This window comes from Hesperophylax consimilis, chromosome 21, assembly GCF_061612785.1.
Source record: "Hesperophylax consimilis isolate HC1 chromosome 21, BYU_Hcon_1.0, whole genome shotgun sequence".
Taxonomy (NCBI): Eukaryota; Metazoa; Arthropoda; class Insecta; order Trichoptera; family Limnephilidae; genus Hesperophylax; species Hesperophylax consimilis.
The window spans coordinates 27,537,436-27,557,149 of NC_142856.1; the positions used below are offsets into that span (position 1 = coordinate 27,537,436).

The following is a 19,714-nucleotide window of genomic DNA, read 5'->3' on the forward strand; positions in this document are numbered from 1 at the left end:
AATAATACCGTGACTTTTATTAACAAACAAAAAATGTTATTTTGCATCCCCATCTTAGATATGTTCCTATTTACCGTCGGGTACATCTTCTCCCCTCTCTCATTTTTTGATCCAATCTGCACACTTCGAAGAATTTATTTATCTATGGCTGAATCTGTTATAAGGTATGGAATAACAGCTTGGGGATTTTCCTGTAAAATTAATATCGACCATGTTCAATCTGTGCTAAATTTGTTGGTTAAATTACTAGCTAAAAAAAATGGATACAAAGAAAGGCATAATATTCTAAACTTCTATCTCTGAGTCTCAAAAATTCTTTCAGTGAGATCAATTCTGTGGTGCAAAATTATATTTCAGCACATAAATAACCCCTTATATACAAACAGGCTAGAACACAATCATAATACTCCTTTTAACTTTAATGGAGGACTTATTGTACCTAAGCATACAAATAAATATGTGCAAAGAACGTTAAACTATATGATTCCCAGTTGTTCTAATCTAATATGTTACCTGCTGTAATTAAAAACTGTGCCTAAAACAAACAATTGGTGAACTTACTGAAGACAAGGCCTACTGAAAGAATTAATTTGTATTAGCTTACAATGATAAATTATTCTAAAGAGTTTTAAAATTTTTATATATTTTTTTTTGCTATATTACTGTAAAAATTTTAATTCATTGTTTTATTTAATTGTAAAAATGTAACTGTAAACTTACTATAATAAGATTTATTATGTAAAGAACCCGTTAGACAAACTGCTAAAAAGTAGTTTATAATGACGTTTTTTGCCTTATATTTGTAAAATATTAAAAAAAACTCATCGCTTATCCGTAGTCACGCCTCCACCCCCACTTCAACACCTGACATACGTTCACCCACAATAAATTGTATTCGCCTGCATTTTTTGAGATTTTCTCTCATTATTTTATCAGTTGTTTGATAAACCGAGTAAATGTATGGGTACCTATAACAGCCATTGACTTACATTCGTGAAAATTTGAGGAAAAAGTCCTACAAAATCTTTAATAATTAGAATTAGAGTTCTCAATGTGAATCGTATTAGCGTGATGTACAGATGAATTAAATTTTTTTAAATAATTTAATTTTTTTTGTATATACCTAATTATTTAGGTACACACTCACATTTTTAGGTGTAGCTAAAATAATAACAATAAAGCGGATAGCTAAATTATTTAAAATAGAACACACATATATTTTAAGAAGCGGGTAATAAGTTTTACGTCATAATAATATATTTATTACAATATTTTACATTAATTATTTTATATTCTCGAAAAAAACTTACTATAGTGGATTTATTTTTTTAATGTAATCAAATACATTTTCTATAACGATTTAATGTGCCATTTTTGATTTGCCGCCAAAACGACATGTTCTTTTTTATTCGTGAATTCTGCGGCGTGACGTCAAGCCGGGCGATATTAGTGACAGCTGTCTTACATCGGCGTTTATGTCGCAGTGACGTTGTAGCCAGTTGGAACCATTTCGGAATGAGAGGTTTTAGGTGGTTTTTGGAATCAATATTGTTTAATGAAAATACTAAAATTACACATTTTTAGCACGATATATTTAGTGGTATTGGTAGTTTTTTGAAAATACCCCATTATCTTTATTTCTTAAATAAAAACCAAAATTTGCTTTTAAATCATGATAAGTGTAAATGGGTACTCAAATACCTACGCACTATTGAAGCAAATTTATATTTTTTTGTAAGATTTAAAAAAATATATATTAGAAATTAAACACCTTATCAAAAGAAACGTCACTTCTTTTTTCTGGCTGGTTTTAAGATACCAACCTATTGAAAAGCTCAGCCAAAGTAAGTCTTGTCTAATAAAGTAAATGCAGCAAATTGTCGAAAAGACAAATCAGTCAAAGTTAACCACCTAGTCAAAGTAAGATTTTTAATATTATTGAATATTAAAGTTGATGCAGTAGATTTTCAAAACTGGAAGAGGAGTGCACAGACAAATTTACAGACGGATTAAAAGCGAAACGGCCGAGTTAAACATTACCTCGCTACGCTTCAATAAAACAATTTTGCGGTGCGAACGTAAAATACTGTAAATTAATGTATAGGTACCGGTTGATTTTAATGCTGCTTTCTCTGCAAATACATATCTTTCTTCTCCGAGGACATTTCTGTCACTCGAATTGACATTTCGCATACATCATCTCTCGGATCACTACATTTAAAAGGGATAAATCTTCCGAATGTTGTTTATAAGAAAAGCAGCCAAGCCGGTTTATGTTTTAAATTGATCGAGTCGTTGTTCCGAAATTTCACGAGGAACATCAAACGAGTGTGTTTTTTATTAGTAGTTTTGACTTGTTTGATGTTTAGAGGGGCGTTTCTTTCTATTTTTGCACGATTAATCTGCCTAGGCAGGGCTTGCCTAGTAGAGGCAATATAAATCTTTAATGTGGAATCGGAGATTGCTGGATCTTAATCTTTCTAAAAGCAAAACAAACAATCAAACATATTTGGAAAGCCGGGTGTTATGAAGCGTTAGGTTATTATTATTATTTATTGGATAATTTGGATAGCGCCGCTTTTGTGAGATATCACCTCAGGGGCGCTTTACAGTTGATGAAGGTATTACAACTAATATAAATATTACAAAAATAAAGTGAAGTTAAGTTAAGTAAAATGAAGTATAGGAACAGGTGACACGAATATAGAAGATGGAGACTCTGCAGCAAGAATCCTAGGTGGTGAAGAAACTGGACAAGCTGCTGCAGCGAAAGAGTCCACCGCGTCCAACAGTGCCAGCACGAGGTTCGTCATCAATAAATAAATTAAAAAATATATGCAGGGTGTCTGGGGGTAAAGTGCGCTAACTTCAGGAGATTTAACATGATTTTAGAAATATAAAAGACAAATAACGTTTTAATGAAGTTTTATGATTCCAAAGTTGAAATTTTTGTATGGGAAAATAAATATTCTTCCATGGAAATTTTATTTTGAAGAATAAAAAGTTGGAATTTTGAAAAAAATATTTATAATTTTTACTCATACCATCGTATAGAATCACCTCCCGAAGTTATCGCACTTTACCCCCGGACAGTATAATATGATGATATTCATATGATACTATGTAAGTTGTAAACACTAATTGTTTGCTAAATTGTGTGTGGTTAGTTTGTCAATTAGTCAGTAATGAATGAGAAAAAATCATTTTAAAAAAAAGCTGGTTTCAATTTGGAAATAAATTATACGACCCAAACTCTTTATGAAAATTTTGAATTATGTTAAAATATTCGTCAAAATTAATTACGTCTATTACAAAATATATTGGTCTTCACCCAGTGTTGAAGTGTGTTCAACATTTACCAGTCATTACAAATCATATGCTTGATAGATTAATTTAATTTTAAACACTTTTCCCAAAAGCTGTTTGACTTTTGTGTGGGATAACTTTACTCTGCTGAGCGAAGTAATTATAATATTTAGCTAATATATGTCCCATTCTCTTGTCAATTTGACAAGTAATTTCGTGTAAAACAACTCAGAGCACTGTTCACCGCCTTGTTAACCGAATAATAATAACACCATAAATTACCTAAGTGGGTGTGCAATGGGAATGAAGTAACTACCTACCTACGTCACGTGTACCGTATATGTATTAGTGTGGTACATTTAGCTAATGTACGCTAAGATGAATTAAAATGGAAGATAGGTTACTGAGACAACGATCGTGGTTGAACTGAACTGGGTCCAGTGGACAAACTGGTGATTTACTGCGTTTAGTATCGCACATAACCCGTCGATCAGACAAGCTGTCACCGGCTGCCACAAACACATCCCTCTAAGCTCTTTTTAGTGAAAAAAAAGCCTTCTTGTATTTTTGAGATGTGCACAAATCATTCTCGAGTAAAACCAAATCTGATAGAGTTTTCCTTCTTTTTTGGAGTTACTCAAAAATCACTTTTATAAAATTATTTTAATACATAAAATTATTCATAATGTTTTTTGAATAAAATAAAGTGAGACAGCGAACGCAGAAACATATAAGAGGATGAAGGACAACCTAGTGAAAGAATGTCTTATTCTACTACTACGCTCGTTTACTTGTCACAAGTCACAATTCAGGGTAAAAGCGGCCAACTGGTGTCAGTCTGAGCATGATGTCGATACAAAAATGCTTATCGCTCGCCTCTGACGTGATGCTTGGCGAAGACGTGCTCGCTCGTCAGTGGGTCGCTTTAAGCTTGCAACTGGTGTCGCGAGGAGGCAAAAGAAACGAGGGCGTTCATAATAATATAGCCGTTTCACCCGCACACATATTCTTTCAATGGCTATCTCTTTCTTATGCGTTCCGTTTATTTGGCTATGTATGATGTTATTTGTAGTAATTTCATTAACTCTTACAAATTCTTTGTGGCTATTCTTTTCTCGTACGTTTCGTTATTCGATTTCAATCTAGAAACAGGAATGTGCCAGATTTTTTGATCGATTATATTTGATTATGAGCATAACGCGTCTATGTATTTATGTCAATGATTGTACGTTTGGTTATTATTGTACTGCGAAGGATTGCAAACGGCGTTCTAAAAATTTGGCTAGAATTAAAATTTACATGCAAACTGATGAATCTGATAAAAAATGAACAACAGAATAAAGGTTATAATTATATTTAATTTTTTTTTTTTTTTTTTAAAGCTTGACAATTTAAGTTGAACTGCAATGCTAGAAGTTCATTTAAATACCAAAAGCCTTACTAAAAACCGCGGTGTGAATATTACCCGGCGCTTAAGGTCAGAATAGTAAAAAACTTGACTTATTACCATGGCGTTTGTTTGATAAAACCAGGCTCAAGGCCTGCTTTACCACACCAACGTTGAACGGGCGTGTACAAATCTAATTATTAAGATGTTAGTATGTTTAATTTTCTGAGTAAATATGGTTAGTATATTAATATTACGTAAACAAATAATATTAAATTCCGCTCCTGATAACATCGAAAACTTGGAAATATCGTTAAAGAATGTTCTTTATTCTTCTTTCATCATTTCGCATTACCAGCATTCCAATACTGAACAATATACAATATTCCAAGATAATGATTATTCGAATAGAAAGTTTGATACTTTTATAACAGCTTCTTCCTCTTTGTTCGAAGTACTCCCACGCCCAATATAATATAATATTCCACAGTAATATTAAAGATGGTACCTACCGTATAATATGTGTAGGTACTTGCAAAGCTGTAAGAGAATTCAGGTACCCATTTCATGTTCCATTGAAAACGACTGCTGCACGCTTGGAGGAAATTATATTATCAGATCTGTATGAGATGCGGTATTCTAATTTGAAGCATTTCATAAGTAATACACTCGGTGCTCTAAAATCAACATCGCAATACCTTTAATTAAAAATATCATTTTAATATTTCTCGACCCATTTTAGAAAATTTAGAAAATATATAAACTACAACATAACACTTAAAAATTTAAAATCTGGAGCTTAAATGTTGCGAAGTTCTGAGTCTAGTCAATATGAGAGTACTCACTCGGTATAAGGAATTAGAAAGTAGCAAATTCGCCAATTCCTTAATCCAATTTTGGGTACCGCCACCCCGGCAACCATTTGTTGGATAACCAACGCTTCTGCCATAGGTCACTTCAAGTGGTTTGCTACGTTTGGTGAATTAGCATGGGTGCCCGAGTTCATTGGGTGAGGTGTGTTCAGGATGCACCTGGTGGCGCGCCATTATGCAAAGAAGCTGGTTTGGGAAGACCCTTTCACCTCTACAACTGGTCTCTCGACCCATCGCCGTGCGCCGCAGTGAGAGGGATATATTCATGTGTCCTGGACACATTGATTCCTAGATTCCCACCCAACCCTAATACAATTTACCTTACCAGAACTTCCTCTTCTTCTTTTCCTTAAAAAAAAACCCTTCACACAGCATCCCGAAAGATGAAAAGGCCTCCTGTGTGAGGAAGGCGATGCCATACGTAGTAATGCAAAATCATGTATTTTTTGTTTGAAAATTTCGTCGCCTAAAAATGTTTCAGATGCTTTTATTAAATACTGCGAGTATAATACATCTTGGCATTTGAAATAATGGAGTATTTTTTTAGATACGTCTTTTTATAAGCCCAGAAAAAAATTATATATAAAAACCATGAAAACTGCTTTAAAGTTCAAAATCTCCTACTTACGAACCCATTTTCGGTTATAATTTTATTGTTTAGTGTGGAAAATTAAGTTATTTATAAAATGATCGGAAAAAAATTAAATATTTATGCCTTTCACAAAATAAAATAAAATGCCCTTATTCACAAAATAAAATAAAATGCACTTTTTGGCCATTTTTTTTTCTTGCATAAATCAAAACAGATGGATGGTGTGAAGCGGGAATTTAAACCTTATCGCCATTTACGTAAGGGTTGTTATTGATAGCGGCTCAATTTAAAATATTACACGACGTAGTGCACCGCTTTAATGTAAAATAATATCTATAGAATGTATGAATATATATATGCATATGATATTATATTGTATTGTAATCTTTATCATTATGTGTGTATATGTACCTACCTAGTACTTTTAAATTAGAATGCTACCCAAGCAGCAGTTAATCTTATGTTTAATTGGATATTTTATTTTATTCTATTTCTTCTCTTTGTTATTCATATTTATACAAAATATGTTAGTAGGCTTAGGCACCAGTTAAAAGTACAAATACCTATTATTTCATTATTATTTTAATACTATACTTATCAAACAACTTATCAAAATGTTAATACTCATCGTAATTTGATTGTCCTAAAACGGGAATGCTCCTAGTTGGGCAGTCAAAACATTTATTAAATAATGTATAATCTTTTACTAAATAAAAAAATAAAAAATACAAATGACCCGTGTTGATTCGTGGGCTTGTTTTAAATAAATTCTACATTTTCATTCAGAAAATTCACGAAATTTGCACACTTGACACACCTATTTTTCTCATAAAGCAGAATTTTGATATTTCATTTGAATTTTGGCATTCTTGACGTTAAAATAAGAGGAAAATTACTGTCTGATTTCGCTAAACTAATAATTGGTAAAACCCAGGTAATGCCCGGGACTTCAACTTAACTAACTAACTAACTAACCATCACGCCGTTTCCCCGCAGGGGTAGGCAGAGAGGACGGACCGCCAAACAACTCGGTCTTGGCACACACTCCTTGCCTCATTCACATTCATACATCGTCTTCATCATCGACTTCAACTTGTTTGGTATAAATTAGTCGTAGGATAAACAAACTAATGAATTAAGTTAGTTGAAAATCAAGAAGGTTTATTATTTTTGTGAACTAAGCTCTAACTGTTGATCCGAGTGAAAGGTTTATTTGGCTAACAAAAAATACATTTATATACATTGACAACTATTTTAGATGGACAGAACAAATAAATAAAACAGCGGGTGAAGTTAGAAAACTGATATATTTCTGAAAATACGAAACATAATGCAAACGAAGACTCTAAAAACAATATATTACGCACTAGCACAATCAATTATCACTCACGGTATGATTGGTTGGGGTGGTGCTGCTATAACTAATATGGACCCTCTTGTTAAAGCGCAAAAAGCCTTAATTAAAGTTATCACAAAAAAACCTTACAGATTCTCTATATTACCAAAAAGACAAACTTAACCATCATACTATACAACACAATTACGAAACAAGAAACAGACATCAACACATGACCCCGGAGATAAATATCACCTATGGACAAAGACATTTTCATAATCTGGCTCCAAAAATTTTCAATTTAATGGAAAAAGATATTAAAGACTTGGCAACAAGTGTAAATATAAGACACAAAATCCACACATGGATAGTCAACAGAAGAATATCTGCGGACAGATAACATCTACAACACCATAAATTATAGCACACTCCACGCCTGAATTTTTCTCTTTTGTTCTCATTCATTTATTTGTATTTTTCATTATTTCTTATGTTTTTTTAATTTTTATCTATATAATCATTTATCTTTTTTTCTAATCTAATATTAGATCAAACTCCCGCCACCTCGGAACAGTCTCAGCCTAGTGAGGTGGATTATACCAAAAAAATGTATGTTAATTTATTGGTTAATAAATAATAATAAAAAGATATATTACTTATAAAAAATCAAAATATATATTTTTCAACCATACGGTACTTGCGTCAAGTAGGTATATTCTGTATTCCGTATAGAAATCTAAAATTGATTAGGTACCTTTTATATATTTCCTAACGTATTCTTTGCCATTCTGAATACAGATCTTCGTTTTGAGAGCTGATATTAGCTGATTATTCTGTACTATTATATGCTAGCACATGGGACTTGGAACATACAAGTTAGTAAATGATAAGTAGTTCTCAGCACAAAGGTGGAACATACGTAATGTATTTCTATCTTCGTGTGAATATACATATTTATTTAGGAGGAAGCAAAGGAAATGAAGCGCACACTTAATTATACTCAGAACGACATAATATCTAGGGTTAAGAAACGATACCTAGAATACGAGATCGTATAAATTAGGGATTTCAAACATTTTGGCAAATATTTAATAGTATAGAAGTACTTGCTTTCATTGTCTTCTATTGAGAGCAAAATTCTAAAGATATCGTGATATTTTATTTGAGTCAATGATATCACAAACTATACGGTAATTATCGTTCTTTTGATTTACACTGTACTAAACTGTCACGCGTCGAGTTAGGTCACGTGCTATCTCTAACTAAATTGCGTAAATGCTTAAACAATGCTTAAAGTTATTTCGTCGCTCTGTAAAGTATCCTATGGAATTTTACTACAATGAATATAAAACATAATATAATAATTGATTTTTATTTTAAACTATGATAACTCAAAAACGGTTCATTTAACTAGAGACTCATGACCCAAGTTCCGTTGTAAAATGAGAGATACTTACCGAAACATTGCTTATCTTCGCTTTACAACACATAATTACAATATATTTCATATTTATAATTTTAAGCAGTTACAAAAGGTGCGTATATTAATGTTTTAAACCAGGTATTAAAACGAAATGGGAGAAATCCAATTTTAAACCTTTTATAATGACGTGTTAACAATGTCATACGACCACACGAGCTCGGAGGTTACAAAATTGATAACCTTATAAATTAAATATTTTCGTTTTATCAGATATGTTCGTTTAATTGGAAAAATAATGTTAAATATATTCTTAAAAACCTTTGCTTTAATGTTAAAAAGTGAAATTTAAATAAATTCTATGTATTAAATTGAAAAAATATGTACTTTATTTTAACAGACCTTAGACTTTTTAAATCATTCAACGGGAACGCTTCTTATTTCGATTAAAAAAATATACACGTTTTAAAAAAATATAGACCTTCTCTCTTCTAGTTCTGTCTTTCTGCGATCAAGCTTGATTTATTATCTTCGAAATGGCAAAAGACGTTAAAAAATGGGCCGCATGTCGATTTAAATAAAATGCTTTGAGATTTTTCAAAATATAAGGACAGAAATTATGTTTTTCTAGACTTCACAAGAATTGATGTTTACAAGGATTCTTCTGAAATTTCAAAATGTTAAAATTTTTTAACCTAACCATACAAGCGATTGATGTCATAATATATACATGTACATTTACCAAATTTTTAAAATAATATAATTCTTTAAAATATTATTATGAAGACATTGATAAGCTTCCGGATTCTACAACGTAGGTACTAGAATTCAGGATTTATTTCAGTGCAAAAATTCTGGGTCTAACTGCGACATATATTCTTCTTTGTACAGAATACTAATGGAGAGAAAGAATTATACCAAGTCAGTGGACATCTTCAATTTATCTTTAAACAAATATAAAATGTTGTTAATGAAGCAATTCAGTTATGTACAATAAATAATGTATATTTCTTTATATTCATATGTAAAAACGAAAAAGGGCGTTAATTAATAAATATACATATAAAACAGCTTACTGTGGCTTAAAGCCAATGTATCCACCTAGATTTCATCGTTTATTCCATATTTTTAAGTTCTATTATGGCAAGCGTTTGTCCGAGTGGTCATTAACACGGGTTCTATTCGTTTCAAAGTGGTAAGATTCGAAAACAATTGCTCTAATGAATTTCATTGAATTTAATTGACTAAGAATCTCGCTTTGTCCCTCAGCGGTAGGTTGAAAGGATGCAATACCGCAAATCTCTCGGCAAATTTTAATATCATAAATGACCTTCTTGTATTCCAACTCTTGATATAAACCGACTCAAGTGTTTGACTCACTCAATTGTGCTACTTTAATATTCTCTTGACATTCCTTTCTCCGTCCATCCGCTCTAAATTTCAAAAATACACGTGCTTTTTTTCGAAATCTTCCACAGTACGTTCACATCGATATTGCATTGTTTTAGAATATCCGCATTCGTACTATGATCGACCATGGTGTTTGCCACAAATACACCACAGTTAATTCTATTTATACCCTTGTCTTCATCATACCTCACAGCCGTTGGTATCAGAACTCTGCTGTAGACTACTAGCCTTGATTCTCTGCGAAATTTCAAAGAGGTTCGTGTTACAAGACTGACTGTAGGTTGTTGTAATGGTGTTATATCATGATTTTCTCATCTTCATGATTGTATACCATATCTTCATATTTTTTGATCTCCTCATCTTTGTAGACCTAATCTTCATGTTTGTTGATTTTATCTGTCCTTGTTTATATTTTTGTTGATTGTAGGTTGTTGTGTTGGTGTTACATCATATTGTTTTATGATTTATCCATTTTCATGTTTTTTTAGCAACATTTTTATGTTTTTTTAATACTTGTTTACCTCCATGGTATTTTTAATTTCATCTGAAAGCGGATTAAATAATAGAGTAGCTTGGAACTTGAGGTTTTTCCGGCGATAAATGTATTTAATTTTGGGATGTTAAGCAAATTTGAGGTTTTTGTCCCTAGTGTGGGTGTATAGGTCTTTTAGATACTCACCTTTTCCCTTAAAGATGAGTAGAGCATTTTTAGTAGAGTTTCATAATACTGAAAACATTAAAGTTCTTCACGAACTTCAGACAAGTTTAACGAAACTTATCTAAAAATGTGAGTGCACATTAAACAATGAAAAAGTTCACGTCGAAAATGTCTTAGAAAAATAAATAAATAAAAAAAATGTCTGACAAAATTGAATGGCTTTGATTCTGTCGCGAGAAATTTGAAAATCAAACATAAAAGCACGTTATTTCTCCGTTGAAGTCGGAAGAATAGGAAAAGAGTCCCAACTTAAAGCCTCCCGTGTCATTGTGGGTGAAAAGCGTTTTTTTAAACGTCTTTATTTTCTATTGTGTCAGGGTTTTACCAAAGTAAAGTTACAGAAATAAGATCATCATCCTTAATAGCTCTCTCCGAGTAAAACTCATTCTGGCTTCTACATCTTATTGTAAACTCTCCTGAAATGCTTTCATGGAATACAAGAAACTTACAGGGCGTAACGCTACGAGAAACCAGAATTCTGGGAATCAATTGGGATGGAAAATTGGCTGGAAAATCTATAACTGAGAAATTTGAATTCTTTGAATTGAATGTGGCAAAATTAGCTTGAAAACTTATTATTTATTTAACTAACTAACCTTCAAACCGTGTCTCCGCAAGGTTGGGAAGAGAGAATATTCCTGTGCACACTAATTGTTTCAATACTCCCAACTGCAAATAAGTAGTCAAATTTAGCAGCTAAAAAGCAAAAATAAAGTGATTAAAATCATCAATATCTATAAGTGTATTCAAGCATTCTCATCAAATGATTAGCACCTTTGACGCCATCTCCCCCATATCGAAATTTTTAAAGATTACTTACTTTGTTCATTTTAAAGGCTGTCTTTTAATGGCTGTCTCTAAAATTGATATGTTTCTGTTTGAAAGGCAGATTCATCCTGAGGAAAAATTTATTTTTATAATTTTTTTCAAGTTCACAAATCCCACCGTTATAGTACATAAATGAAATACACGTTTTATTGCTCATGATTATTTATACAATAGCGTAATGCATAAACGCTCCTATATGTTAGCAACCACCGTGAAACTCATCGCACAGAGAGCATGACTCTTCTTTAAAAAGTAATATGTAGTCAGGAAAAGTAATCAAACAAAAAATTGGTTAAGTAGGTTAGGATTATAGTTTCTTTTCTTCGCGTTTAAAAACTTTTTATCACTTTTCAAAGGTATGTTAAATTGTCTTGCATCGATTTATTCTGGAACCCTTGTATTGTTATAACATGGCACTACTAACGATTATAAAATGGGCAGGTTTACCACACAGAGAAAAAATAGTATTGCTAATTTATTGAATTTTACTAAAATTTTATCAGGAAACCTGTCAATTCATTCTTTTAGGGTATGCAATCCCATTTTAACAGGATTACTAATAATTTGAAGAGATTTTTAATAAGTTAGACTTACTCATTTTTCTCCGAGGAAGTTTCAACGTAATTTGACCATAAAAGTTGGCATTACTACAAAAATGCGCTTTAAATAAATGGTATAAATCTTCGTTAACAGTTTTGTATGTTTATTGGAATGCCTCATGGAATATATTTTAATTCATATGTCCTTAGCAGTATTATACCCTTTGCTCTCTACTCTTCTGAAATACTTAGCTGAAACGTCGACAACGCGTCGGCTGTGAATTTGCCTGAAAGCCAAAAAATACAGCCTTAAATTGATACGCCGCCAACAAAAGAAAGGTCCTATGTACGTTGCGACTGTTAGTGGCATATTTTAGTCGTATATTGATTTATCTCTCGCTAACACGGCCAGACCTTTTCTGACTAGAAAATTTCAAAGGATTTTTTTAAAACTCTCGCTTTATGAAAATACCGGGCGTGTCACCAGCAGTTTTGGGAATTACCATAATTTGAGTGGAAATACGGTTTGCTTAAGAGGTACAACAGCAATTGACAGAGAATCTTATCTTGCACAGATCATTAGGAAGAACTCATTTTTGGTTAAGAAAGGGATAATATTCCCGAATTAATTTTAATACAAATTTTTAAACGAAGGTTTTCATGGCTAAAAAGAATACACTTTTTTAATAAATGTAATTTATTGTCTTGCTGCTAAGAGTTCGTTGTGATCTAACTTTCGGCTAATTCGTCGTTTATGAGTATGATTGAGAAGTTAGAACAATGCTTTAAGGTATTTCGTTGTAGATTCTTTTGTGAAGATGTCCATTATACTTAAGAATTGAAGTAGCAGTATCAAACACAATTTTATATAAGTAATATTTCATAATATATGTTTTAGATTAGATGAAACATTTTTTTTTTTGGTAAACTAATGTTTAAGACAAGATTTTTTATGCATAGCACAAAGGGTAACAATTATTTTATAAGCAATAGTTATTAGCCCGAAACACTCATCCACATTGAAAAATCTCCTGATAAAAGATACAGTCCCGTTGGCGTCATGTATCTTTTATCAGGAGATTTTTCAATGTGGATGAGTGTTTCAGGCTAATAATTATTGCTTATAAAATAATTAGATGAAACATATTTATATTTTCAGATGAACTTTTAAATACCTCTATTTGATGACATATTATTTTAAAGCAACATACATTAGCTGGAAATACCTACATAAATTTTTAAAAATTGTCGGAGAAAAAATACATCTCAATGTCGATGACTATGCATAGTATCAACTTTATGTGGTAATCGCGTCTACACAACATGCAAGCAATTCTCTGAAATTAGATGATATTACAGCAGTTAAAATATGAATTAAATGTTGGACGTGCACCTCCGATCGGGATTTGGTTCAGTTTTACCACGGTTGAATCCAGTCCCCAGAGAGGAAGGTTCAATCATTCAATTTCGATGAAATTATTGCAAAAAACTTACGGGTTTTTAACGGTTTGATTTTTTTTACTGTCTCATTATTTTTTTTAACTGCCCCAATAATTTTTTCTGCCTCAATGATATTTTTTACTGCCTCAATTATATTTTTTACTGCCTCAATTATATTTTTTACTGCCTCAATTATATTTTTTACTGCCTCAATTATATTTTTTACTGCCTCAATTATATTTTTTACTGCCTCAATTATATTTTTTACTGCCTCAATTATATTTTTTACTGCCTCAATTATATTTTTTACTGCCTCAATTATATTTTTTACTGCTTCAAATAAATTTTTTACTGCCTCAATTATATTTTTAATGCCTCAATGATTTTTTTACTGCCTCATTGATCTGATCCCCGTGTACAGAATATCTGTACACAGGAATTTTATAATCGTTCAAACTATCTCTATTTTTTAAATTTAATATTGAATATTTGCGTATATAGGGATCTGTTATTCTTTACATGTATTTTCATTATTTTTAATGTCTGTATGTATCGTATTATTCCAGAAATTAGTATACAAGTCAAGATAATACACTTCCCCTAAACACGAGATTTTCAAAATTAAGGAGGTATTAATTAACAATCAATTATCAAGAAACATATTTTATAAATTAACCCCTAGTCAAACAAAAAAAAAACAAATGTATTTTTTTACTTGTTTTTTTAGAAACAAAAAACTAAAAGGGGTGCGGGAAAAACAACGCAGTTTTCTGAAAATAAAATTTAAAAAAAAAATTTACTGCTTTATGGTTGCTAATGAGATATTCAATCTCTTTGTATGATTATCGCTTTTTTGTTAATATTTTTTAATTAACCGTGATAATATTATAATATCCCACGCGTTTGCTTTATTAAAGATTCTATCCTGTTCCAAATATTTTCATCAATATATTAACATTATATCAATTATTCCTGGCAACAAATCATGCTTACATACGCAGGTACCTACACACTTTCAGATAACGAGTGTACAAATTATTTCACGTCAGAAAGTCAATTTATGAGATACTTAGCAACGAGTGTGGGTGGGATGGGTTGATGAAATAACAACTGTACCAACAAACGATGTAATTTATAGGCATCGGTATAAGGCTTTAAAAAAAACTTTTATAAATACAATAAAATAAGTTTTGTATGATGACGCTGTAGGTTGCGTTCTATCCTCTATCTGTTCTAGGGAGACTTACGGCCGTTGTTCCCAACTTTTCGAAAGATCAATCTAAGGCTCCGATCAGCCAAGTGATTTGTTCAGTAACGTTCGATTTGCCTGTTTCCAAACATCTTTACCCTTGATTATCTTAAGTGGCCCCGTTTCATAGACAATAAAATGAAATCAAAGTAAAATTTTTAATTGTTAAATTAATATTAACGAATTGATTATTGTATTTATTATTAAGGCATGTGTATTCGTAAGAGTAATCGTAAGGTTTCGGCACTCACAGGTTTGATGATTCTCTCGTCAGATTCCAATTTATCATAATGAAATGCGTTTAAAGTCATAAATGGTTATTAATTATTACTCTTCACATTTAACATTTCTTCTACAGTTCTATCATCCCAGGAGAATTACTAAAGGGCTAGTTAGTAAGATTTGACAATGGGTGTTAGTGAATAATAGCAATATTTGACGTAAATAGGTTTGACGTGGGAAGGCTTTTTCAATCCGTTGATTTATATGGTCAATAAGAGCCCATTTTCAAATTGGGCTTCGTCTTAAATTACTCTTTTTATTTTGATATTTTATTTATATAAAAAATGAGAGGAACTGTCAGTTATTAACTATAAGTAATATGTATTTATTATTAATGAGAGCTTCTTTTGGAATTCATTATTTTATTGAAACCTTAAATAGGTAGTTTATTTTTAACATGATTGCAACATTCCTACGCATTTAAATAATTTCCGTAGAGAAGTGCTAGACGCATTTGACTTTGAATCGATTGGTTATTAATTTGATTATCGCTGCAGAGTAAAGTTGTGAAGGAATTCAATTATTATTATTATTTTTAATTTAATTTAAATCAATTTTAATAACGTTAATTTTTAGTTCTGTGTAACTGGTCGATACTGATAACTCCATTAATGGAGGACTGAACGCGGTTGGCGCTTATGAAAAACTATCCAAAGAAACGAAGCTAATGGTACGTATACATTTGCGAACTTAAATGCGAACCAAACCACGAATTACGGGAAAGGAACGAAGCAATTCCAAGCGGCGTTTCGCGCCATTTTCAGTTTTTAGTCCCTTTCCCATAAGTTGAGGTTTACTTCGGCATTTCGGCTCGCGTATGTATACGTAGCTTTACAGTTCACAATGGTACCTACCATGATGTATGGCAGTGAGTCATGGAACTGGCAGATGAAGGATGAATATAGACGGGTTGAAGATGGGTTGTTTAAAAAAAATTGAACAATTCATTAAATTTCGAAGTTTATTTTCAAATTCATTTTCTCTTATAATATAATAATTGGAAAGTTGTTTAAAAAAACTGAAATAATAATAGAACTTTAATAGAACCTTCAGAGAACTTGAAGATCAACTTTTAAATTTGATGAATTGTTCAAATTCTGAGAAACAACCCGTTCTGAATGCTGTAGAAATGAGACCACACGCCTTATTGTAAAACCATGTAATAAGAAATGTGGAAATCGGCAAATAATGCAACACTGATCGTAATGCGTAAGATTAAGAACGGGACGCTTAGATGGTCTGAGCATGTAGAGCGAATAAGAGTGTAAGGAGAATACATGACGCAAATGAGAATGGTAGAAGAAATCAGGTACGCCCCAGGAAGACATGGCACGATTGAGATAATGGAGTCAGGTCATATTAAGAGTCAAAATAATACGTAGAATAGTGTGTATGAGACAATGTATGAATGTGAATGAGGCTAGGAGTGTGTATCAATACCGAGTTGTTTAGCAGCTTCAGCCTCGGTTATTAATTAGATTGTTGGTTAATTTTTTAAATAAAAATAATAATCTTTCAGAATCTAATTTATTCAGAAGTCATTTTAATATTACCGATAAATTCAACGTAAAATATTTTACATGAAAAATACCTTTGAGCTTAAAATGTAGGTAATAATGTTAGACGAGTATTTACAAATGCCTCATTTTGATTGAAATGAGAGAAGTAATAATTATGTTTTCTTTTATTTCAGGAAGTAATTACAGCGACCACATTTTGAAAGGAAAATTCAAAGCAGCATTTAATGTAAGTAATTTTTAAAATTTGTTTTTTTCTAATATGTTCAAAAATATTTTTGAATCTGTTTTAACGCGTAAAATAATTAAACACATAAAAAAGCCTTTATGAACAAATATTTGGCATTTTTGTCGCATGGATATAATACAACAACACTGAAAACAAAAATAAAAAAAAACTAATTTGAACTACAACACTCTGTAAAATTATACGAATATGCTCAAATTGTCAGATTAAAGAATTTTCACTGACTTGGTATTTCTATATAAAATTCTAAATGATTATATGTCGATTAGTCCGGTATTGCTAGAATTAATAAGCTTCCAGATTCCACAACGTAATAAATACTCAGGTAAGTCAGGATTTATTTCAATGCAGATATTCTGTGACTAACTACCATATGTATTCCCCTTTACCCAGAATACTAATGAGAGAAACAATTATATCAAGTCCGTGGACATCTTCAATTTATCTTTTAACAAATATAATGTTGTTAATGAAGCAATTCAGTATTTAACAATAAGTAATGTATATTTATTCATATGTAAAAGCCCCGAAAAAGAGTGTTAATTAATAAATAAATACAATTGTGAACTTATAAATTATCTACAGTTTATTAACCAAAGGCGATAATTTACTAACAACCATTGTTTATCACATGAACAAAAATCGAATATTCGCTTCACATTATGAAAACTGTTTATTTACGTGCATTTTCTGCATTTAGTCAGGCTGATTTGTTCGCTTTTGGGAATAGCTTATAATTATGATCTCATATAAACCGTTTTGTCTAACTTACTATCATAGTAAAAAAATATGATCTAAACGGTGTTAGACAAAAAAACACCATATTCAAATATAAAAATTGTAGATGTACATGAACCTCTATGAAACCAAAGGTTCCGACCCCAATTTGAGAAAAAAATATTAAAATTCCTGATTTTTTTATTAGCTATTTTCATATTAAACAATAAAAAAATCATGTGATCATGATGATAATACATAATTTGTCTAACAAAATATTATTCTTTTCTTCGTTATCAGTTATTTCACTTCAGCGTTTAAAAGAAAAACGTAAGGTTAACCAAATTCAAAACTTTTATAAATTTTCATTAAAAATTTGAATATTTATTTTATCACCTTTCAAAAATAGTTCTTAGTTTTCGGATATGTTCAGAAATACTTTTTCCATTATTTGAATTTTATTATTCCATTTATTTTGATTTTACTCTTAAGCGAAAATATACACATTTCTGGCAGAATATATCAGAGGCCTGAGGGGGTTAACATTTACTTTACTAAACGGCTCATTCTTAATGCTCCGTTATGAGCGTTCAAAAAGAAGAAGAAGATTATTGAAGATGGTTTGAAAGATTTTTAATACGAATAATAGACGGAGCGCGCTAATATTAAAAACGATTATAATTAACGGTCGTTGGTAAAAAATGTTAAATAAATAATTATTAAGTGGCATTTAAAGAAACACCGTTATTCATTTTATACCTATAAAATGTTGAATAACAGAACCATATATTTTTTTTTAATTATCGGGGCATAGCTAGTTTTTTTTCTTACTTATAGAGATTCCCTAATGCGCCGCTGCAGTGCTGGTATGGCTGTACGGTGAAGAGGGACGTATACTGCTTAGCTTAAAATATTTACTCATTATAATATTCGTGCAAGATTATCTTAGACTGGCACCATTTTGTTCCAATCCTCAAAAACAGGGTCATTTTCGCATGTAACATTTAGTTGCTAACTTTGCGATTCTTCGGATGACATTTGCGGTGTCATTAACCCGGTATGTTTTGAATTGCTTCGAAATTTGGCCAATTTGAGTATGCGTTCCGTATTTGATTTGGTAAATCGATTTAAAATATTCCTCTGATAGTGCTGCCAATGGATATTACTGCTTTTTCACATTTTCTTAATACGATAGTAATACGTTCCTAATCCTGGGGGTCGGGCGGTTTAAAAATCTGTCAGCCACTAATACTGCGGTATTATGGCCGGTATTCGCAGTATGACTATGAGTAACGTTTACACTAACCTGTTCTTATCCCACAGTATTATGTATTATGAGTAAGAAAGAAAGTGCTCAGGGGACGATGGTATGTTTTTGTCGGTAAAAATTTAGAATGCGGGGTCTTAAGCCATTTGTTAAAAAGATTTGTTGGAAAGAATTTCAAGACATTTTTTTTTATCTAACATAATATTTAATCATGATTTCAAGAGAATTTTCATCCGTCGTAAGTGTCACCTTAATTGTAAAACATTTTTAAGATATCGAATTGTTGAAAGATGATATTTTTTTAAAATTCAATTCATATTACAAGGCGAAATTATTTAATTAATTTAAACATTTATGTTCTCAGGTAAAGCCTTCAAACTAATATATTAAAACACCCCGCTTGACTCAAGACGAGAATTAATGAGTTGAATTCTGAAACAACCTTAAAGTTTTATTTTACATTTTGAAGTATCTCTTTGTTGTAACACTAAAGAAACGGTAGAACATTGTTTTATTAAAAATTAACTAGAATCCATAGAAAAAAGATTCTTCCTTGCTAGGCTTGAAATGATAATTATTTAAAAATT

The 19,714-nt window shown here is 31.3% G+C and overlaps 1 long non-coding RNA gene across 1 annotated transcript in view; it reads left to right on the forward strand.

The window, feature by feature from the left end:
* Window positions 1-19,714, forward strand: part of LOC149413817 (uncharacterized) — a 344,689-nt gene that overhangs the window by 112,228 nt on the left and 212,747 nt on the right. The window contains exon 3 of the long non-coding RNA XR_016304183.1: window positions 17,073-17,125. This is a non-coding gene — a long non-coding RNA (uncharacterized LOC149413817). The remainder of the gene's footprint in view (window positions 1-17,072; window positions 17,126-19,714) is intronic.